At 45.4% G+C, this 24332-nt stretch overlaps 1 protein-coding gene and 4 long non-coding RNA genes across 8 annotated transcripts in view; 1 reads left to right on the forward strand and 4 right to left on the reverse strand.

Annotated features, from left to right (window-relative positions):
• LOC127612873 (uncharacterized) overlaps positions 1 to 24332 on the reverse strand; it is a 187287-nt gene that overhangs the window by 106966 nt on the left and 55989 nt on the right. The gene's annotated exons all lie outside the window — the stretch shown is intronic.
• The window catches only part of inpp4b (inositol polyphosphate-4-phosphatase type II B), a 148382-nt gene that overhangs the window by 46999 nt on the left and 77051 nt on the right, over positions 1 to 24332 (forward strand). The window lies entirely within an intron of this gene.
• LOC127612868 (uncharacterized) lies at positions 2982 to 4391 on the reverse strand. Its single transcript, XR_007965981.1, has 3 exons — positions 4270 to 4391; positions 3987 to 4097; positions 2982 to 3056 (listed from the first exon to the last, which is right to left on the reverse strand). It is a non-coding gene; the product is annotated as an uncharacterized LOC127612868 (long non-coding RNA).
• Positions 12924 to 15132, reverse strand: LOC127612870 (uncharacterized). The gene is made up of 3 exons (XR_007965983.1): positions 14972 to 15132; positions 13423 to 13521; positions 12924 to 13082 (listed from the first exon to the last, which is right to left on the reverse strand). It is a non-coding gene; the product is annotated as an uncharacterized LOC127612870 (long non-coding RNA).
• Positions 21181 to 22491, reverse strand: LOC127612869 (uncharacterized). Its single transcript, XR_007965982.1, has 3 exons — positions 22318 to 22491; positions 21531 to 21635; positions 21181 to 21310 (listed from the first exon to the last, which is right to left on the reverse strand). It is a non-coding gene; the product is annotated as an uncharacterized LOC127612869 (long non-coding RNA).

Below are 24332 nucleotides of genomic sequence, written 5' to 3' on the forward strand. Positions count from 1 at the left end.
TCAGACCTGTATTTTAGCTCTTACCAGGCAGCATTTGTGGACTTTCTTTCATATTTGTGCTCTCAGCATCTCAAGGTATTCAAAGTTTTCATTGCTTTTTTTCCCCTCTCTGTCTCTCTGCCCTCTTCCCTCCCTGTAAGTAGCAGCACGTGTGATTCCGCCATCTTTGAAGCGACACGCTGCCTTGAGCGCAGACGTGGTCTGCATCTGTAAAGCTGACATTTACGGTGGAGTTCAAAGACAAAGTGCCACCTTGGCACTAAATGGCAATCTGGCTCTGATGAGTCAATAACATCCAGGGCACACGCTGCCTTAAAATGAGACACGGCATCTGTAAAGCTGACAATATGCGGTGGCATTCAAGGAGAAAGTGCCACTTGAAGGCTAAAGCAGGACTTATCTGCAAGAAGACATTTTTTGACAAACGTTACAAGAGACATTTTAGCTTTTTGGCACATAGAAGAAAGTGAGTGTAAATGTAAATCTTCGTCTCACTGCCTGATTTTGGAAGGCGGGGGAGTAGCGGACGTCTCGGCGAGTCTGCTTGATCATCCGCGGCCCCTCTGGAGTTGCGGTTCCCAATTATAAACCGCTGAAGTATGGAAATAGCAGAGTCAGTCAATAAAGCTGGCGGGGAAAGGGCGGCGTCATGACACTTTTTGGCAGTAGCGGCTCCTCGTTCTTGGGTAAGTGTCAGAGTGGCGGGAGTCTCATATGTTGGGCCACGGGTGGAGGGGCTTCACGACTTTTTGGCAGCAGCCTGGGCTGCGGTGATGAGCGACCGCGTTCCCATCACCTCAGAAGTTGCGAAAAGTGCCTTCCATACAAGGGCGGGAATTGAACACAACCCGTAAGACGTTACATTCAAACTTTATTGTGCTCCACCCAAATACAGTGGAGGGGGGGGGGGGGGAGTTCCCCTGCCCCTTTAAAAAAAATTTTTTTTTGGGGGGGGGGAGGCTCTTTATGTGTGACTATACTCATTATAGAAGCGTCAACAACATTTGGAGTTGATCAGGGAAACTGGCTGTGTGGGATGAGTTTTTAACAAATTCCACTTGAGGCATCAGAGTCAAGTTTCGGCGGGGTCTCATCTGAATTATTATTTTTTTACCAGGATGAACAGGCCTGCAAAAATGTTGTCAGTCTTTTTGATTTGGTAAAGCCTTTTTTTCTGAACAAAGCCGTTTCAAGCAGAGCTTCGTGCCACTTGCCGGGGCCCAAATAAAATATCAGAGGGACTGTGATGAAAAGCAAATCATTGTGCGTAAGAAAATACAAAAGTTTGATCTTTGTGTCATATTTGATCAGAAATCTAGTTGGGGGGCTTATGAGGACGTGAGGTACTGTACAGTTTTGTTTTGAAGGACCCCAAGAAATGTTCCAAATGACGCGGAAGTGTCTCTCTTCAAACCAAAGTGGCAAACTTTTTTCTATTCGGACATGACGCCTTGAGACTTTTCTTGTGGGTCGACTCATTAATGACATGCCGGTCAAATTTTGGGTGGCAATGTAATCACGCCCCCCCCCCCCCCCCCCCCTTGCGGCCATGATCCCAGTCGGCTCTGGAGGAGACGATCAGACAAATGAACGAGTCAGTCAAGGCTGAATTAAATGCTTTTTTGACTGATTTCTTTTCTTCCCAGGAAGGTAGTCCAACTTTTTTGCCCTCCCACTATTTTAATGATGATGTACTTTTTATAAAGAAAGAAAAGCTATTGAGGAAAATCCCCTTTCTGTTCAGCTTTCTGCAGTGTTGTGCTTTCCTCAGAGAGAGAGAGAGAGAGAGAGAGATGGAAAGTATTGATGCCAATTGTTCGTGTGTGTGTGCGCACATGTGCACGGTGGGCCTCTTATTTTCCATCGCTAACCCGCACAGATGAAGAACACGCCAGTTTTCGTTTGAGTCGTTCAACACGCCGTCAACTCGTCACAGTGAATACCAATGAAGCGTTCTCTGTAGTTTGTGGTGTTTACAACTACGATGAGTTCAGTTTGTTCTGTGAGCCCGTGGAAGCTCAACACGTTGATCTCCAATTGTCAAATTGAAATTGACCGACCTTATTCTGATGTTACTTCAATTTCTCCTGACAATAAGGAGACTATTCTTGAGAATTGCAGTCACGAGTTTTCTCTTTCAAACTTTTTTTCTTCCTCAAATTGTTCCCCCCTCCTTTTTTTTTGGTAGGCTATTCTTTGGGAATTACAATTTATTGCAAGACTTAATTGTTGAAAAAAATACGTGGTTTTGTGCACGAGTCTATCTGAGGTTGTTCTTGTACGATTGTGTCTTAGTACGTTGTCTAAACGTTTTCATGAGTACGCCTCTGTTCTCGAGAAATGTTGACATCGCTGATAAAATTACAACCTTATTTTTGTCAAGGTGTGACCGACTCCTCAGATTATGAACTGTACTCTTTTAAAATCATCTTGTTCGGCGAGTCTATCTTGGAAAATCCGACTCCAACCATGACCGTAAGACTTGATACTGTTTCTGACTCAATATGACTGACTTTTTAAAACTTTTTTCACTTCATATGACTTGGGAAACTTTACATTATTTTCTTTTCTTAAAATGACAAATTGTTCTCGTTTGATTATCATAAAGTCCTGACTTTATATTCTGTAGTATGTTTTGCAATGGTTTTTTTTTTTCGGTCATAAGACTTGATGTACACATATTGTACATTTTTGTGTCTTGAAGTATTTACATTTTCTTCCTTTGACTTAACCAGCAGGGTGACACCGAAAGCCAAGAGAAACCACTTCATCGGCACTGTATCTTGCTAGTACATTAGATAATATTCCGGTGTAAGGATCTTCTTCTGCAGGAAGAAGCTAAAGAAATCCCTTCATGTTTAACACAGAATGGAAGAAAAACGATCACATTTTTTTTCAACATTTTTTAATGCCTTACTACTAAATTAACTAAGAGCAAAGACTTCAAACCGCTTGGATCCTTCCATGCTCTTATTTTACGATTGTTGGAGCTCTTTGGATCCAGGGTTTCTCTGCTGTCTTTTGTCACTTATCCACACAAAGTGAGACTCTGCCATCTGCAAGACAGAGACAGGAAAATGTATAAAAACATGTCCCCCCCCCCCCCCCTGCAATAATCAACAGTTTAGTTGATGCCCGAGCATAAATAACCAATCAGAGACAGAAGGTGGGACTTAGTGCAGAGCCCCCCCCCTCCCCCCCGACCTTTTTTGCCCCACGGACCAGTTTTATGTCGTACAATATTTTCAGGGACCGGCCTTTAAGGTGTGATTAAAAAAAAAAAAAAAGACAAAATAATATGATATGACCTGCATGAAAACTGTGGTGTTTTCTAAATAAAATAATAAAGCCCAATCACGACACCGGGGGGACCTCTTATCTGGCCACAACACTCTCTGGTCGCTGTGGTAACATTTAATTAAACGTGCCTTCAAAATAAGATGCACCGCAAATACAAAGCGCTTGAAAAATATGACTCGGCATCGCAGCATATTATGCAGAGTGGGCTTGGTGTGTGGGAATCTCCCGTTGAGAAGTCCGTATTTTAAGTGGGACTCTTGCTACTGTCTGTCCTTTTTCTCGGAAGTCGTAGGCTCCTCTTCTGGCTCCCTTCTGGGTCTTTTTCCCTTTCCAAAGACGTTTGGCTTTTACTCATTTTGCCAGCTCCTGGGTCTCATTTTAGAGGTAACCAATCACGTGACCGAGAAGTGCGCCTCGACCTATATCAAGAGTGACATACTCTAAACGGATTTGACAGAGAATCCAATAATTTTTCAAAATAAAACATCTTTCACAGTCCGAAATGAATAAAACGGAAGTAATGTAAGTTATTTATTCTTCCTGTGCGGCCCGGTACTAAATGACCCGCGGACCGGTACCGGTGGAGACCACTGACTTAGTGGATTTCAGAGGTTAGTGCCATGAGTACAGCAGAGTGATTTTGAATAAATCAACAAAACAAGATGAAACGTGACACGGCTACTCACACTTATCTCTTGCCAAGCCGCAGACTTGGCCCTCCTCACATCGTTGCCTCACCTCCGTACAAACATTAGACACGGGCAAGTGCACACAACGAGTGCACTCCAGAGCTGCACCTGAATTGGGGGGGTTGCAAATTAAAACTTGCTGACCTTGCTCTCGTTAGAATTCCACTTAAATCTCCTAATTGCGTGTGTGTGTGTGTGTGTGTGTGAGAGAGAGAGTATACAGTATATGTACATTTTTGTCTACATATTAAAACATAAAATGAAAGAAAAAGACACTCACCAGCTGTGAACAGCAGAGCCACGCTGAAAGCCAAAACCAACCACTTCATTGTGTTGTTCACCAAAGGAGTCTGTTGCCACCAAAGGAGTCTGTTGCCGACGTATTCGTCAAGTGTCTTCAATGATCACTTGATGGGAAAAGTGTCATTTTATAACTGAGTATTATTTACTCATTGTGTTTACCTACTTCATCCGAAGTTGATTTTAATACACAGTTTTTCGGCGCGACAGGACGGGTTTTGACCTGATCAATATTATTATCACATGTATTTTTTTCCCTAAAGCTTTATTGACTCAAGTAAAGCAACCGAGAACCTGGCTGCAGTCAGCAGAGTATGATTTCAAATGAAGTCGGGGCATGATATAAAATGAAATAATGACGATGACAATAAAATAAACCTGAAATACAATGATTTGCCTTTGCTTTTCAACATTGATTCAGGTGAATACACGACAGACACGAATTGTTCATTTACTGTCCTGAAGAAACTGAACTGTCAACAAATCTCCTGAATTAAAAAAACAAAACAAAAAAACTTTCAGCCTCAAATATTATGCACACCCTGAGCATTGGATTATTTTGTGTGCCACGTTGGCTTAGACAATGTCCTGAGCATCATTGAAGCTGTCCTCAAGATCGTGATATCCACGATATACCTCTGTCCTCTTCGTAAATATGTACTTGCCACCCAAATAATTATTGAGGCACACACTTGGAAAGCTGAAATTGGCACCGCATTGTGTGCTCTTGGTGGAGTGGGCCTGATGATGACTCCAAATCTTTAGAGCCATTTCTGGGTTCCATGTCATTTAAATCTGACATAATTTACCACTCTTCTCCTTAAGAAAAATAAAAATAAAATCTCAGGTGTTAGTGCAATACATTTTTATCACTTCCGACCAATGTCCAAGTAAATCCAAACAATTTTCTTTCCAATGCGACCGTCACATCGCCTCAATAAATATTCGGTGACGACATTCCATACATCCTGATTCATAAGAGTGAATCAAGGAGGCTCTTTGGGTCATCTCGGACTCGCTGTGAAGAACAGGTTATGTCCGGGGGTGGGGGAATCCTCTGCCCTTATTGTAAATATGTAACCGTCATCAAATATTTGGGAGAATTTACAATGGTACCACATTGTGTGCTCTTGGTGGAGTTTTGTTGGTGATGAAACAAGATCTTTGGCACAGTTGCTGATTGGCTTCCACAGGGAAAAAAATAAAATTATAATTTTTTTTTTGTTTGTGCATGCTTAAAATGTGGTTAAAGAACAAATTTGCCCCCTTTCGTTCAAAATTCATCCATGTTCCCTAATTTCTATGCAACAAAGTACACCTGATTAAAAGCCGCAACAGCTAACTTTAGCCAAAGAAAATATGTTGCCTGTACACACTTTATTAGCTAAAGCGCGTCATGTTTTAAAATGGGTTATTTGAAAAGAAAAAACACCCCTCTTAAAGACCTTAAACGCCGGTAAACGTTTTGTTCCAAACATTGCGGAACTCTGAAAGGAAAAAAATAGAATCCAAATGTTTTGAACTTAAAAATGTAATTCAACTGAGCTCTCCCAAATGACAAAACTAGCATAAAAAACAACAACAACAAACAAACAAAAAAAGTTGTGTCATGCACAGTTTGAACATTTAATTCAGTAATTCTTAAATCCACTGGTGCTATTTTGATAATCACCAATTTGCCATCTCCAGTGAATCCGGCATACGTTTTATTCTGTCTCGATATATATTTGCATACATTTGTTATTGAATGTCCTTGAAGACTTCACACTTTTGTCAAGCTCGCAATTCAAAGTCATGTGGCGATACTCTGCCCTTTTTACAAATATTTACTTTTCCATACACCCAAGAAATGATCATTGAGATTTACACTTCAAAAGTTGAAGATTGTGTGTTCTTGGCGGGGTTGGCTTGCAGATGAGTCAAGATCTTTGGCTCCATTGTCCAATGGCTGTGGTACCATCTTCAACTTTTTATTTGGGTGAATGAATGATTACACATTTGCTGAGAAGGCAGAGGAGTGTGTGTGCGTGTGCGTGTGCGTGCACGCGCTCACGCATAACAAGTTGTGCATTGAAACTTGATTTTGTCATTTTCCAAGACTGCACTCAGCGGCTCATTCATTCAATTCATATCGAAAAAGCACAGCAATGCCAAAGTCTTAATTTTTTACAATTCTTGAAGCTGCTTTTTTTTGTGTGTGTCTGTGAAATTTCTTCTTGCTTGTATTGTGAGGGTGTGTGACTGGTACATGTGTGCATTTCATGTCATGAAACCATGACTGTGGATGGTATGTTCAACAATGACTTCTTGGCCATGTGTTTTGCTTGCTACGGTGTGAAAGTAATGATCTTTTTTTATTATTAGTACTGTATTAGTATTAGTATTATTTTTTCCCCTCCATTGTTCAAAGTGATAGTGGCCATCAAATTCCCGTGCACCTCAGCAAAGGTTACGTGATGACAATCATCCCAAGAATCTTTTGTTGTGTTTTTGTGTGCTCACTTGAGCCAGTGGCCCAACGGGTGTTGCATGACAGGCAAATTTAAGTCTAAAAATATTTTTCAATCGCACACAATGCAAGAAAACCACCCATTTTTTTTCTGACATTTGTTTAAATGCTTTCCAACTAAGCTAATCCAATCCAATCCTTTGATTCTTTTCTGAAAGGATGGTTGCAGTGGTCCATTCTGGAGCACTTTGTCCGCTCTCACGTTCACGGCCGTGCGCAATGCTGTCCAATAATGTTCTGAAACCCTCATCTGGATTTAAATTTCTTCGTTCACAAGGTTGGCAAAATAGTATGAAACACTGTACAGCGACTCACCTGCATCGTCACGGCAGACTTGGCCCGCTTCGCGGGTTGCGGTGTACGGAAAACATGCTGCCACAAACGTTTTAAGACGGGAATGGCATCGCATTCACCTGAGGTGTAGATTTGGGGGTGTGTGAAAAATTGAAATTATTTTTTTTTTTCCTTTCGGCTTGTCCCCATTCAGCGTTGTCGCAGCGTGCCATCCCTTTCCATCAGTTTGTCTTGCGCGTCCTCATCTCGAACACCCACTGCTCTCGTTTGGCTTTTGACTGCGCATGAGACTTGATTTTCAGCTTGACAGTTTTTGTGCTTTCTGCCGTCTTTTTTATTGATTTGTTTTCTTATTCATTGCTGTCCAAATTATTTTTTTGCTCCATGTACAACGGTTACAGCGGTAGTTGTTTAAAAGTGCTCAATGACAACAGTTGATATGACTTGACTCGTTCGTGTCTTCTCTGGCTCCATCCATCGAGCTCGTCATGGGTCTTCCTCTTGCCGTCTTTTGCGGCGCCTCCGATTCTTGTCACTCTTCGACCAACATGTGCAATGAACGTGACCCAACCATCCAAGTCGGCTCTCTCTAACTCCCCCTTTGCCCCCCTCCCAAAAACAAAACGTCAAACTTCGGCCGTCCCTCTGATGAGCTCACATCTGATCCATTCCATCCTGGTGACTTCCAAAGAAAAACGTTTTGTCACTGCAGCTGTCTGACAACGACAACGAAGGCTTAAGCGAGAGCTAAAACTGTCAGTCGGCAAAATGAACATCATCGCGCTAACGCAGCGCTAACGCTAATGTTTTCAGAATGGAATATTCCGTTTTCTACAATGGTTTTATGGTGACGGAAGTGGTGAGCCAAGCTTGAAATCGCAACATCTGAGCAAAAACAAACAATCAGAAGCAGAAGATGTGACTTGCTGGATGTCAATCATTTGTCGCTTACGACTGCAGCGATTTCTTGCTCGTGTATTTAGAGGCTTAAAATGGGGCCAGGAATGGCTGATTCTTCCCCCCACCTCCCTGCTCATTTTTTTTTTCATTGTGTACAACTGTCAGTTGATAATGAGTTTTAACAAACATGACAAGGGGTTTTTACACCTGGAAACTCCCCCTTTAAAACAATAAAAAACGACAAAAGATGAAGCCTTGCATAGTGAATCACGCTCATCTGATTTCACAGCGCAGACGTCGCCCTCGAGACAGGTTTGGGGAAATCCAAGCGGTCTGCAACTTCCAAACATATTCATACACTTATGGCAGTGCAGTGCTTCACCTGTGGGAGGAAGAAAGAAGGAAGTTGACAAGTTGAAATGGGCCCACTTTATTCTCGTGACAACAAAACCGAATTCCTGGGAAAGTTGGATCCTTCTGGCAACTTTTTTTTCTCCCCAAAAATGGCCTTTTCACATTTTGTATTTTAAATTTCTACACGATTGCGAGCTGATGATTTGTCACAAAATTAAGCCTTAATTGTCAGCAAAAAACACATTTTTGCGCAGTCTTTGTGAGCTCGTTCTTGTGCACTCAATATGTAGTCTCATGACAAAAACTTTGTAATCGTGCAGCTCCATTTTTGTGAAATCATAGCATCGCCTGAAATATTGTGGGTAACGTCTGTTCTCGGCCAAATCGGTTTTCGACCAAAAATGTCGAGGTTTTTATGCCTCTGATTATAACCGAAAATCGGTTCTCGACCAAACTGAGCGGACTTGAATGCGCCACTTGACTCCTCTCGCCTTCTGACACGAGGAAGTGAGGCTTCATCGGGGAGACGAGGAAGTGACGCTTCCACGTGTTGCGTTCCATTGTGAGCAGACATTTTCAATCAAGAAAAAAAGAGCATGGTTTCGGTTTTCGAACAGCCCTCTGGAACGAATTATGGTCGAAAACCGACGTCTGACTGTATATAAAACACTTGCCTATTATGAATTTCAGAAATATAATTCACATGAGTCCTTAAAAGAGAGAAGATGCCACTCACCAGCTGTGAACAGCACAGCGGCGCACAAAGCCACAAGCAACCACTTTATTGTCTTGTTTACCACAAGTAGTCTGTCGTCGACTTGTCAGTTTAGGCGTCTTCCGATAAATGATGTCCTCTCTCATATATTACTTGCTCTTATTGACTGAACATTTTTCCAGACTTTCCAGGCTTTGGCATGTTTGGTATGTGAACAAACGAAGAGTTATGAAATTGGTTGCCAACTCCTTGGATGATTAAAACACCATCAAATGAATCGTGTCATCGGCATCAAGATTTGCAGGGCAATTACCATGAGCGTGGCAAATACTGTTGCTAAAGCTATGGATGTGCTGGATTGACCAAGTGCCGAGTACATCTTTGAAAATGGGTCACGGGTCTGAGAGAAGACCCTCCACCTTCATTGACCGCGTACCCAACAGAGTTAAACCAGAGAAGCCAATTTTCTTTCACAAGTACAACGGAATGAAGAACACAATCATAGACTTATCCGGATGCGCAATATTGTTTGTAGTCTCGGGCAACGGTCTTCAACCTTTTTTTTTTTTTGCTCCAGGGAGCAGTTTCAAAAAAAGACTTGTTTTGACGGAGCAAGAGTTTTCTCCGCAGGGTGTCCGGGCTCTCCCTTAGAGATAAGGTGAGAAGCTCGGTCATCCGGGAGGGGCTCAGAGTAGAGCCGCTTCTCCTCCACATCGAGAGGAGCCGGATGAGTTCACATGTGGCACTTCACCAAATGTGATGAACAGGTTCTGCCTTTAAGCCACTCCTCTGCCCTCTTCGCAAATATTTACACATCATCCAACCAAATAATCATGATGGAAATGTATGCTTCAGAAGTTGAAGATGCTTCCACTTTGTGTGTTCTTGGTGGGGTCGGGTTGGTGTCTTTGCCGCATTAGACTAAACAGTGGTGACGCGACAGTTGGTTCAACTCCCCTTTCGCATTGAGTCGTTTGTGTTGACGGCATGGTTCGTGGCCCGGTTTTGATCATGAGCGAAGTCGAGGTGGTGCCATGTGTCTGGAAACGCCTTCTCGATGTGTGTCATGACTACGTTCTCAAAGCACTTAAACATGACAAAAACCCGAATCTCACCGAGCGACGAAGGTTTGACGAGTGCTCGAAAGTTGATTTTTCTTGCATTTCAGGACGGAAACGGTCGCAAAGAGGTTTACTAAACATTCGCCCAAGAGTTTGAATGGTCACAACAACATTTTTATGTTTCAACTTTTTTTGCGACAAGAAAAGCTGTTTGCAGCCTTCTCGGAACACTGACGAAAAGCCAACATTTGCAACATACGTAAACACTCTATGGGTGTGGAAAGTAATCAATATTAATCGATACATCGATGCGCACGTGCGCGATGCGAGTGAATCGGCTCATTCACTGGGTACGACGTGATTGACGGGTGAAATCGAGATTCATCACGATGCATTGGTGGGTATCGGTAAAATCCGATTCAAGCGCCGTTTTATTCATGTTAAACGTCACCATTCTGCCCTTTCCTAGGCGCAATGAATGCACCGTCATTGCTTCGCACTTTGTGTTGAATACGGACGGTACTCGGTAGCCCTGCGTCACATACAGTCCAGTACACAACTAGCGAAATATTATGGAAGTTAGCGCAAGCAGCAGCGAGGAAACTACTATATTTAATGCACCCGCAACATTCAAATCTTATGTTTGGAAATGCTACGGCTTCGAAAAGAAAGACGCAAAGCTTGATAAAACCTCCGTAATTTGCAAGCAATGTCGCACTAAGAAGCCATACAACGGCAGCACCACAAATATGCAGACGCACTTAAAACGATGGCACCACATCACCGACAAGTTTCCCTCCCGCTTCCCCGCCCAGTTCCTCGTCGGACACCGGAGAAACTCTTGGCAAACCAGGTCGGGATCAGAAAAAAATCGCCTCTTATTTTGGGAGTCCCCTTGCAACTCACTGTGACCGTGCAATGGCTATAACTAAGGCCACTGCTTATTTCATAAGCCAACATATTCCCGATCTGTACAACAAAGTGAGAATTGAGATTACTATGTCGCTGAACAGTGCGCAAAGAGTTGCACTTACAGTGGATGGGTGGACATCTTGCGCGACAGATTCATATATATTTCATATAAGACACTCAGTGAGAGTAGTCTGTTTGTGTTTACACTATAGCAACAGCTGTGAGTCTCAGGTGCCAAATTGTTTACATTTTCTTTGCACAAAACCCAATTGTGAAAGGGCTTAAATCAGTTGTTTTACAAGTTCTACTGTTTATAAGGAATGAAGTGGTATCCTTTTTGTAATACCATACTGATACTATTTGCATCATGTTTAATTGCACAATATCGCAACAAATTGCATTGTATCGTATCGGATCGCATTGATCTGAACTTAAATGTATCGCATCGTATCACATCGTGACGACGGTGAAACGTATCGCATCGTATCGCCAGAAAATTCCATGTATCGTTTAAGTATCGGATCGCTGGCAGTGCATCGAGATGTGTATCGAATCGTCCTCAGTGCTGAGATTCACATCCCTAAAACACTCGCGGTTCAGTGAGGGGATTTTAGTCCTGGGACTTCGGGGGTTCTACGCAGACTGTTAGTTCTTCCCCAGTACAGCGGTACCTCTACTTACCAACGTCTCTTCATATGAAATTGTCAAGTTACAAAACGCCTCAAGAGGAAAATATTGCCTTTTGTTACAAAAGAAATGTCAAGAAAGGTAAAAATACAGTCGGGTCTGCTCCTCGCAGCTCCGAGGTTCATGAACGCAACATACTTGTAGCTGCTCTGCCATTGGCTATTACCGAGCGTCTTCCTGGTATCCCATTGGCTCAGAGGGAGATCTACCGTATGTGTCTATGTGTTTCGATAAATAGAGATGTGTCTATGCAGAGTACTCGTCATTCGCCCCTTGGGCCATGAGTCGTTCCGATCATTTTACGTAAATGCGAATCACCCAGAAAAAATGTTCACCAGTCGGGCGATCGCTCACTCTGCCGATGTTTGCCTTAGACATTTTCGAAGGAATGTTAAAAGCCGACAAATGTAAACGTACTTGGATCAGTTCTTTCCAAAACGGCAGCCAAAAACCTCTTCTAAGACAGAACATGAGCTAAAGAGGGCAAAAAAACGATGAGGACACAGTTAAAAGTTAAATGACCATCATTTTTAATCTTGTGGTTTTTACCTGATGCACAACTCATTGATTGCGCAATACTGTGATCTAATTCCATCCATTTTTTGGATTCTCTTTATCCTAACAAGGGTCCATTAAGATCCCTAAATTTCTTGCGGTTTCTGTTGAGAAACATTCTAAAACTGTTCACAAAGCGGTGAATCCCATCCCATGCTTGCTTTTGAAACTCGAGCCTTTCTCTGATGTTGCTTTTATCCCCAGTCATGACACTCACCCGTTTCCAATGAACCTCTTCACCTGTGGAGTATTCCAATCAGGTGTTCAAAAACCCCCCAAAACAACACGAATCCAGAAATGTTTCTGTCATTCCCCAAATGGAGATGAACACTTTGAAAGAAGCTTTGCTGAGCGCAAGACCACCAGGAGGACGGTGGTGAAGCTGGTGGTATGGTACGCGTGTTTGTTGTGTCCACGCGCCACGTTCACACACGGTGCAGTCGACTGCATTGAGTGCTGCCCCCATGATTAAAAATATTGTTTTGTTGTGGTTTTGCGTGCTCAGAAGCCACTTGAGCCATTGGCCCAACAGGATAGTAGGGTTTTTGTTTGTTTTGTCCAGGGTATCCATGGCAAGCACCCAAAGCCGGTTACTTTCAACACAAGAATTTCACAATCACACAGAATGCAAGAAAAAAAACCCTCCATTTTTTTTGACATTTTTTAATGCTTTCCAACTAAACTACAGGGATACTTTTTTTTTTTTATACTTTTATGAAAGGATGGTCGCCGTGGTCCATTCTGGAGCACTTGAAGTTGAGGGCTTGTCCGCTGTCACTGTCACGGCCATACGCACCCTCCGTGGACTGGAAAGACAGAGAAAGGACAACATGGGACCATGTCAGTCTTTTGTTTCTGCGATGAATCACGGTGAAGTTGGTGGTTTGTGGATTGGATGACATCCTCTGCTGGAGGCGAACTTATTGGATGTCACTCATGAATCGCGCACGGGTGCAGTTGTTTCTCGTAAGTGGAATTGGACAGGGTGGGGTCAGATACGGCAGCACTGCTCATTGCCAGGTCGGAGTGACAATTTTGGTCAGTGTGCGAACTCCGCGCTGGAGGCAAAAACCGAAAAAATCTGGCTTTTCCCTTCTTTGTGCACAAGGCTGGCCAAAGACGATGAAACAATGTACAGGTACTCACATGGGTCATTACCGCAGACTTGGCCCGCGGCGCAGTCGATCATTTTAGGAATACAAAATGGCACCCACGGTTTACAGGAAGGGCATTGCAGAGCTTCACCTGAGGGGTAGAGTTGGGAGTGTTTGAGAACTTGAAATGATTTTTTTTTCTCCTTTTGGCTTGTCCCATTCACCGTGGCCGCAGTGCGTCATCTATTTCATTCAGTTAGTCTTGCGCTCGTCCTCTCCAACACCGACTGCCCTCGTTTGACTATTTTTGTGCTTTCTACTGTCTTCGGGACTCATTTGTTTTATTGTTCGTTGCGGTCTGAATTGTGGTGGTTGTTTGGAAGTGCTCGATGACTACAGTTGATTTGACTCGACTCATGTCTTCTCTGGCTCCATCGAGCTCGTCTTGGGTCTTCCTCTTGCTAGCGTGTGGAGAACATGCAAACTCCACACCGGGAGGTCAAAGCCGGAGTCGAACCCTGTCCCTCTTCACCGTGAGGCCGGCGCGCTAACCGGTCGGCCACGGTGCCGCCTCAAAATAACATGGATGTATTTCTGAAGGGGTTGTCTCAACGGGAAAAGTAATTTCCTGAATTTCCGAACGTATCATAAGGGGTGTTCACACGGCATACATTTGCATCGGTGCCGCACCGACGTATATTGTTGCGATATATCTTACACCCGAGCAAATTTGGAGCGTTTGAGCGCAATTGATTTGTTTTTTATTGTTCGTTGCTGTCCAAATTATATTCTGCTGCATGTGCAGAATTTTGTAGACAGCGGTGGTTGTTTTGAAGTGCTCTTGACTTGACTCATGTCTTCCCTGGCTCCATCCATTGAGCTTGTCTTCAGTCATGACCAGCCTCGCCAGTGTTTTAGAAACTTTCCTCTACACCCAAAAACGAGACTCTCTACCACAACGGGGACAAGAATTTAATATTCTCATCGCATCGCATCGCATCGCATCGCATCTTCCGTACCGCTTGATCCTCACTAGGGTCGCGGGGGGGAGCTGGAGCCCATCCCAGCCGTCTCCGGGCAGTAGGCGGGGGACACCCTGAATCGGTTGCCAGCCAATCGCAGGGCACACATAGACGAACAACCATCCACGCTCACACTCACACCTAGGGACAATTTTTAGAGTGTTCAATCAGCCTGCCATGCATATTTTTGGAATGTGGGAGGAAACCGGAGCACCCGGAGAAAACCCACGCAGGTCCGGGGAGAACATGCAAACTCCACACAGGGAGGCCGGAGCTGGAATCGAACCCTGTACCTCTGCACTGTGTGGCCGACGTGCTAACCACTGGACTACCGGGCCGCCCAAGAATTTAATAATTAAATTTATTTTGAAACAATCAGACTTGTGGTCTGGTAGTTGCTACTCATGCTGAAGTTATTATGGGAGGAAAAGGTTTTCTTGTGGAATTATGATTCGTCACAGCTTTTGCATAGTTTATGATCCCTTTGTTGTAGAATTACGGCTTGTCAATAGTTGGTCTCATGCAATAATTAAATTGTTTCTTGTGAAGTCGACTGACTGAAAGGAAAATGACACTCACCAGCTATGATCAGCACGGTGACGCAGAAAGCCAAGATCAACCACTTCATTGTCGTGTTCACCACAGCAGACTGTTCTCGACTTGTCAGTTGAAACTTCTTCCAATTGATGATCACTTTAGTCAAATGTATTCTTTTATACAGTGCCGTGTGAAAATATTTGCCCCCGTCCTGTTTACTGCGTTCTTGGAATATTTATCACACACGAGTTACAGTTCAACAAACCGATTTTAATATCACACAGAGCCATCCCAAGGCAATACTAAATTTGGTTTTCAAATGACAATTTAAATTATTAAGGCACAAAAACAACCCCCCCCCCCCCAAAAAAAAACCCTTTCTGACCCACTGTGAAAATGTAATTGCCCCCAGAATCTAATAATGGGTTCAGAGATGAAAGTCCTCCTGTTTGCTTTCACAAGTGTAGCCATGTTGAGGCACTAAGACTAGGAACAGTAAAGAGATTTTCGTCTTTTTAGAAAGACACTTGCTAAACCCCAGTGGAACGAATAAAAGACGCCGTGGACAAGACTGTTGTTGTCATAAAAAATGTATTTGGACAAAAAGGGAAAAGCACAGATTGGCAGAAAAATGTGTTCGTCCGACTTCGAGTGTCGTATCAGTTAGCCTAGCTTAGCTGTTGTCGTGTGTAACGTCGGTTGCGTCGGCGTTGGTTGGTTGAAATCAAAAGAATTGCTTGCGTACATGTTCGCAAGATTAATCATTGAATGTCGAGTATTTGCATAGCGTTTTGTGTCAACTAATTCAAGCGTGATCAGTGCGCGTGTATATATCCCCCCCCCCCCCCCCCCTTGAATTGTAGTCAATGCTGAAAACATTGACTACATTAATTATCAATTTAGTTGACGGAAATGGCTCAGTTTTCATCAAGTAAAATTGGACTAAAACTAAAATGCAATCAGATGGTTAAATTATGACGGACATTTGTTGCAAAATGAACACTGCATATGCATGTACGTGCAATGGGGATGGCTGAATAAATTGATGAAAAATTTTGAATTACGATTTCTCTGACACAAATTGTGGTTTTGATTCAGTTCATGATTTTCTTCAAATTCAGCTTCATTGCAAAATTCACTCGGCACTGGAATATTTCGGCATATGACTGAAAATGACACCTTTCCAAAAAAGATCAAAAGCTATGACTCGAATAATGCACGGACACAAAAGCGGGTGTCTGAGGCAAGCAGTCCTTTTTTCGGGGGTTTTAAAAGTTTTTTTCAAAAGCAAAAACTGAACTTTCCATCTTTTGGAATTGGACAGGATGGGGTCTCTGGCTCCATCCATCGAGCTCGTCTTGGGTCTTCCTCTTGCCCTCTTTGCCGGCACCTCCAATTCTCGTCACCCTCCGACCAACATGTCCTGTCCTGTGAACGCGATCCAACCATCTCAGTCGACTCTCTCTAACCTTTCCTCCAAAGCATCTTGTGGAAATGTGGCTCCTCAATATTTAGTTTTGTGAAATTTAAGCCCCCCACCCCCTTTGTATTCGTACGACTCCTCTCTTGGTCGAAATTAGGAGCATTCTTTTGCAATACGTGAACAAAACTTTTCTGCTCATCGTATCATTTTATACTCTAGAAATGATGACTCGTGCAAAGACCTTCGACTCCGTTGAACAAGCTCGGCGGTCTGAAAGGAAAACACTCACCAGCTGTGACCAGCACGGCGACGCACAAATCCAAAATCAACCACTTCATCGTCATGTTCACCACAGTAGCCTGTCGTCGACTCGTCGGGTTACGCTTCTTCCACTCGATGATCACTTCAGTCCCATGTGGTCATTTATACATTCGTTGCGCTTGTTTGCTTGTTGAATTTTACAGCTTTGCCCCTTGTCCAAACATGTATCTAGATGATCTGTCATGCCGACACCTTGACTCGAGGCATTCGTCAGCCTCCAGTCACGCTGCCCCAGTTATGATGTGAATTCTTCAGCGCCATTTAATGCACTGGTGTCAAAGTCCGGACCTCAAGGGCAGGTGCCCTGCATGTTTTCAATGTCTCCCTGCTGCATCACACCTGATCAACATAATTTTCTCTGATACATTTTGCTGATGAGCTGATCATTTGGAACAGGATGGAGAAATATACAATTCGCTTTAATTGTGTGCCTGTAAAACGACTTCTTTTTGCAAATCAAACATGCTTTATCTTTGATACTCATATGCATGCTCTCTGAACATCAATGTAAGCTCTGCAAACACGGTTTTCCATATTTTTGTTTGGGACTTGGCTGCTTCAGAGCCTGAGGGTGTCACTCAGATGACCTCAGTCATTTCATGCTATTTAAGTGCATCCCCCTTCACAGTGACTGGGAGGGTAAAATTGGAACAAAATACACAAATAAAAATGACACCCATCCATTTTCTAATCTGTCTATGCTCATAAGGGCCGCGGACGATGCGTGCTGGAGCCTATCCCAGCAGTCTCCGGGCAGTAGGCGGGGGGGTGGGGGGGGTGGTTGCCTGAAGCGGTTGCCAGCCAATCGCACGGCACACATCAACGAACAACCATCTGCGCTCACACTCACGCCAAGTGACAATTTAGAGTGTTCCATTAACCTGCCACGCATGTTTTTAGAATGCGGGAGGAAACCAGAGTACCCAAAGAAAACCCACGCTAGCGCGTGGAGAACATGCAAACTCCACACCGGGAGGTCAAAGCCGGAGTCGAACCCTGTCCCTCTTCACCGTGAGGCCGGCGCGCTAACCGGTCGGCCACGGTGCCGCCTCAAAATAACATGGACGCATTTCTGAAGGGGTTGTCTCAACAGGAAAAGTAATTTCCTGAATTTCAGAACGTATCATAAGGGGTGTTCACACGGCATACATTTGCATCGGTGCCGCACCGACGTATTTTGTTGCGATATATCTTACACCAGCAAATTTTGTGGAGCGTTTACATGCAAAAAGCTGCTGACCAAAGCGAAGCGTGTTTACCCCGGTGCAGCCCCACTTGCGTTCACACGGCACTTTCTGCGGCCGTGCAGTACGATAGAAAACAAAGAGAAAAGCAAACATAATGCGCCAAACAGAAAATCAAGTGAAGAAATCACAAAATAAATTCTGTTTTGTGAACGCACAACAGAGGAACAAACTACACAAACATCTCAGAGACAGTTCGGTCTCCTCCAAAAGGAAAGATGACGGCAGTCCAACAGAGCACGAAAGCCGTATGTCATCAACTCTTCTCATGCGTAGAGAGTCTACCCCTGTAGCGTTCACGCGTAGCATTTTACATCGGTGCTGCCCCGCAAACGAGCATTTATTCCGGAGCAAATTTTTAAACCACCTCCTTGAGCAGGGTGAAATTTGCTCCGGTTGAAGCTGTTTTCAGGCGCCACACCGGTGTAACTTTGCACGTGTGAACGCTCTACGGGAGCAGCCCCGGAGCAAATGTTGTCGTGTGAACACCCCTTTTGTGTGCTCAGAAGCCATTGGCCCAACAGGATAGTACTTTCTTATGTATGCATGGCCAGCACCCAAAGCCGGCTACATTCAACGTGAGAATAATTTTTCAGTAACACAATGCAAGAACACCTCCGTGAGTCGTCACCTTACCATGGTGGAGGGGTTTGTGTGTCCCAGTGATCTTAGGAGCTAAGTTGTCTGGGGCTTTATGGCCCTGGCAGGGTCACCCATGGCAAACAGGTTCTAGGTGAGGGGGCAGACAAAGCACGGCTCAAAGACCCCTTATGATGAGAAAAATATATTTACCAAGGTTTCCCTTGCCCGGACGCGGGTCACTGGGGCCCACCTCTGGAGCCAGGCCTGGAGGTGGGGCTCGTTGGCAAGCGCCTGGTGGCCGGGCTTACACCCATGGGGCCCGGCCGGGCTCAGCCCGAAGAGGCAACGTGGGCCCCCCTTCCCATGGGCTCACCACCCATGAGAGGGCCCAAAGGGGTCGGGTGCAATGTGAGCTGGGCGGCAGCCAAAGGCGGGGACCCTGGAGGTCCGATCCTCGGCTGCAGAAGCTAGCTCTTGGGACATGGAATGTCACCTCTCTGGCAGGGAAGGAGCCCGAGCTGGTGTGTGAGGCAGAGAATTTCCGACTGGATATAGTCGGACTTGCCTCCACACACAGCCTGGGTTCTGGTACCAGTTCTCTCGAGAGGGGTTGGACTCTCTTCCACTCTGGTGTTGCTCACGGTGAGAGGCGCAGAGCAGGTGTGGGCATACTCATTGCCCCTCGGTTCAGTGCCTGTACATTGGGATTCACACCGGTAGACAAGAGGGTTGCCTCCCTCCGCCTTCGGGTGGGTGGACGGGTCCTGACTGTTGTTTGTGCATATGCACCAAACAGCAGCTCAGCATACCCACCCTTTTTGGACTCCTTGGAGGGTGCGCTGGAGAGTAATCCTGCTGGAACTCCCTTGTTCTGCTGGGGGACTTCAATGCTCACGTGGGCAATGACAGTGAGACCCAGAGGGCCGTGATTGGGAGGAACGCCCCCCCCGCCCCCCCCCCCCCCACCCTCCCGATCAGAACTCGAGTGGTGTTTTGTTATTGGACTTCTGTGGTCGCCACGGATTGTCCATAACGAGCATCTTGTTCAAACATAAGGGTGTCCATATGTGCACTTAGTTGTATCATCGGACACCAGCAGTAAGGGATGCCGTCAAGCTGAAGAAGGAGTCCTATCGAGCCTTTATGGCCTGTGGGACCCCAGAGGCAGCTGACGGGTATCGACTGGCCAAGCGGACCGCGGCTTCGGTGGTCGCCGAGGCAAAAACCAGAGCGTGGGAAGAGTTCGGTGAGGCCATGGAAGCCGACTTCCGGACGGCTTCGAGGAAATTCTGGTCCACCATCTGACGTCTCAGGAGGGGGAAGCAGTGCACCACTAACACTGTGTCCAGTGGGGTTGGGGCGCTGCTGACTTCGACTCGGGACGTTGTGTACCGGTGGGCAGAGTACTTCGAAGACCTCCTCAACTCCACCAACACGCCTTCCTTGGAGGAGGCAGAGCCTGGGGACTCTGAGGTGGGCTCTCCTATCTCTGTGGTTGAAGTCACCGATGTGGTTAAAAAGCTCCTCGGTGGCAAGGCCCCAGGGGTGGATGAGATCCGCCCAGAGTTGCTCAAGGCTCTGGATGTTGTGGGGCTGTCCTGGTTGACACGCCTCTGCAACATCGGGGGGTCAACAGGGAGAGTGCCTCTGGATTGGCAGACCGGGGTGGTAGTCCCTCTTTTTAAATAGGGGGACCGGAGGGTGTGTTCCAACTACAGAGGGATCACACTCCTCAGCCTCCGTGGTAAGGTCTATTCAGGGGTGCTGGAGAGGAGGGTCCGTCAGGAAGTCGAGCCTCAGATTGAAGAGGAGCAGTGTTGTTTTCGTCCCGGCCTTGGAACAGTGGACCAGCTCTACACCCTTAGCAGGGTCTCGAGGGTATGTGGGAATTCGTCCAACCAGTCTACATGTGTTTTGTGGACTTGGAGAAGGCGTTTGACCGTGTCCCTCAGGGAGTTCTGTGGGGGGTGCTTCGTGGGTATGGGGTACCGAACCCCCTGATACGGGCTGTTCGGTCACTAGATCGACAGGCGGATCGGTTCAGCGTCTGCTGTGATGCGGACGTTGTATCGGTCTGTCATGGTTAAGAAGGAGCTGAGCCAAAGGGGGCGTAGCTCTCAATTTACCGGTCGATCTACGTTCCAACCCTCATCAATGGTCACGAGCTATGGGTCGTGACCGAAAGAACGAGATCCCGGTTACAAGCGGCCGAAATGAGTTTTCTCCGCAGGGTGTCCAGGCTCTCCCTTAGAGATAAGGTGAGAAGCTCGGTCATCCGGGAGGGGCTCAGAGTCGAGCCGCTTCTCCTCCACATCGAGAGGAGCCAGATGAGGTGGCTTGGGCATCTGATTCGGATGCCTCCTGAGCGCCTCCCCGGTGAGGTGTTCCAGGCATGTCCCACCGGGAGGAGACCCCGAGGAAGACCCAGGACACACTGGAGAGACTATGTCACCCAGCTGGCCTGGGAACGTCTCGGGAAGAAGTAGCTAGGGAGAGGGAAGTCTGGGCTTCCCTGCTAAAGCGACCCGGCCGCGGATAAGCGGTAGATGATGGATGGATGGATGGATGGGTGGACAATGCAAGAAAAAAAGACATCCCCAATTCTTTTTTTATCACATTTTTTTAATGCTTTCCAACTAAACTACAGAGAAGATAACCTATCTTCTCTGTAGTTTAGAACCACCATCACACTCCAATCCTTTGATTCTTTTCTGAAAGGATGGTCACAGTGGTCCATTCTGGAGCACTTCAGGGTGCGGGGGTTTGCCCGCTGTCACGTTCACGGCCACGCGCAATACTGTCCATGTTCGGCTGCAAGGCAGAGAAAGAACAATATGTGTGACCCTGTCAGTATTCTTTGGTTTCCCCATTGATTGTGAAGGGCATTTGTCACACATTCATATTAGTCCGCCCCCCCCCCCCCCTGTGTACCGACTCCACGCCGGTGGTAAGACTGAAACCCACATCTGGCTTTTGCTTTCTCTGTGCACACGGTTGGCAAAATAGGATGAAACAATATACAGCTACTCACCCGGTACGATATCACGGCAGACTTGGCCTTCTACACACTGGCTGTTGAAAGGAAGACATGGTCCCTTATACATTTTAATACAGGCATGGCATGTCAGAGCTTCACCTGAGGGGTAGAGATGGGAGGGAGGGTTTGAGAAATTGAAATTATTTTTTTTCTTCCTTTCGGCTTGTCACATTCAGCATCGCCGCAGCGTGTCATCCTTTTGCATCGTTTTTTTTCGCGCATCCTCATCTCGAACACCGACTGCCCTCGTTTGGCATTTGACTGCGGATGAGACTTGATTTCGAGTTGGACTATTTTAGTGCTTTCTGATGTCTTCGCAATTGATTTGTTTTTTATTGTTCGTTGCTCTCCAAATTATATTCTGCTGCGTGTGCAGAATTTTGTAGACAGCGGTGGTTGTTTTCAAGTGCTCTTGACTTGACTCATGTCTTCCCTGGCTCCATCCATTGAGCTTGTCTTCAGTCATGACCAGCCTCGCCAGTGTTTTAGAAACTTTCCTCTACACCCAAAAACGAGACTCTCTACCACAACGGGGACAATAATTTAATAATTAAATTTATTTTGAAACAATCAGACTTCATTCTTGTGGTCTGGTAGTTGCTACTCATGCTGAAGTTATTATGGGAGGAAAAGGTATTCTTGTGGAATTATGATTCGTCACAGCTTTTGCATAGTTTATGATCCCTTTGTTGTAGAATTACGGCTTGTCAATAGTTGGTCTCATGCAATAATTAAATTGTTTCTTGTGAAATCGACTGACTGAAAGGAAAATGACACTCACCAGCTGTGACCAGCACGGCGACGCAGAAAGCCAAGATCAACCACTTCATTGTCGTGTTCACCACAGCAGACTGTTCTCGACTTGTCAGTTGAAACTTCTTCCAATTGATGATCACTTTAGTCAAATGTATTCTTTTATACAGTGCCGTGTGAAAATATTTCCCCCCTTCCTGTTGACTGCGTTCTTGGAATATTTATCACACACGAGTTACAGTTCAACAAACCGATTTTAATATCACACAGAGACAACCCAATGAAATACAAAATGCGGTTTTCAAATGACAAGTCAGTTTATTAAGGCACCAAAAAACAAACAAACAACACCTTTCTGACCCTCTGTGAAAAAGTAATTGCCCCCAGAACCTAATACTGGGTTGTGCCAACCTTGGCAGCAATAACTGAAATCAAGCATTTGTGATGTTTGCTGTGCAGGAATTTTGGCTTACTCTTCTTTGCAGAATTGTTTCAACCCCGCCAGATTGAAGGGTTTTCGAGCATGACCTGCCAGTTTAAGGTCACAGCATAGGATCTAAGTTAGATTCAAATCCAGGCTTTGACTTGACCGAACCCAAGCCTAAATTTTGTTTTGGGTGTTTTGAGTCATTCAGAGGTAGACTTGCTGGTGTGTTTCGGATCATTGTCCTGCTGCGTGATCCAAGAGCGCTTGAGTTAGAGGGCACAAACCGATTGTCGGACAATCTCCTTCAGGATTTTCGAGCAGACAGCAGAATTAATTGTCCCATCAGTCACGGCAAGTTGTCCTGGTCCTGAAGGAGCAAAGCGGCCACAGACCATCACACCGCCACCACCATGCTTCACTGTTGGCATAATGTTCTTACCCCAAACGTAACGAGCATCTTCTATAAAGTTCCATTTTCTACTCATCAGTCCACAGAATTTTTTCCCCCAAACTCTTGAGGATCATCAAAATGTCTTTTGGCAAAAGTGAGATGAGCCTTGGTGTTCTTTTTGGACAGCAGTGGTTTTCTCCTGGGAGCTCTCCCATGGACGCCATTTTTGGCCAGTGCCAGGTTCAAATGAAATTATACAAGAGCTCCTTTTACACTGACATCTGGGATACAGGTAGTGCAGAGTCTTATTGCTATTTGTTGCTCATATTGTGGGAAGCTGTTGTTCATTGAGAGAGTGGAGCACCACTATCGATTACGAACAAACTGAAGTAATCGATCGTACATCCGTACGTATCTCGATGGAACCCTGAAATTGAAATTCCACACTCATAGCCCATGTTTGGAGCCGAGTTTGATCGTAAACACACAACTGTCGTCACAGGTTGCATTCAAGGTGAGATGATCAGTTCACGCAAATGTGTTTTTTTTTATGCATTCACGTCTTTTGTTTGCTTCTCGTCTCGACAGACTTTACAGCCTCGGTCCAAATATATTATTCTGGATGATTATTCCTGATTATTAATTCATCAAGTTTTAAACTTTGCCCACGCCTTGGAATGACAAGAGCCATCAGTCTGTCTCCAGTCACGTTGCTCCCAGCCGGTTATGACGAGTTTGAGCAACTGGCAGGGTGCCTCAGCACACCAGTAGCAGGGGGGGGAAACAATACAGGAGCAGCAATGTTTAAACATCCATCCATCCATCCATGATCTGATCCGCTTATTTTCACAAGGGTCGCGGTCTCATTGGAACCAATCCCAGCTGTCTTCGGGCAGGAGGTGGCGAACACCCTCAACAGGTTGCCAGCCAATCGCAGGACACACGTAGGCTAAAAACAAGTCGCGCTCACAGTGGCACCGAGGGACAATTTAGAGTGATCTCTACAGTTACCTATCCGGCATGTTTTTGGAATCTGGGAGTGAACCAGAGTAAAACGCACTCAGCCCTGGGGAGAACTCCACACGGGAAGGCTATGGGCCGGAATCGAAACCATGACCCCTGCAGTGTGACGACAACGTGCTATAGTCGACCACCATGCCGCCCTACTGTGTGTGTGTGTGTGTGTGTGTGTGTGTGTGTGTGTGTGTGTGTGTGTGTGTGTGTG

The sequence above is a fragment of the Hippocampus zosterae genome, chromosome 13 (genome assembly GCF_025434085.1).
Source record: "Hippocampus zosterae strain Florida chromosome 13, ASM2543408v3, whole genome shotgun sequence".
NCBI lineage: Eukaryota > Metazoa > Chordata > Actinopteri > Syngnathiformes > Syngnathidae > Hippocampus > Hippocampus zosterae.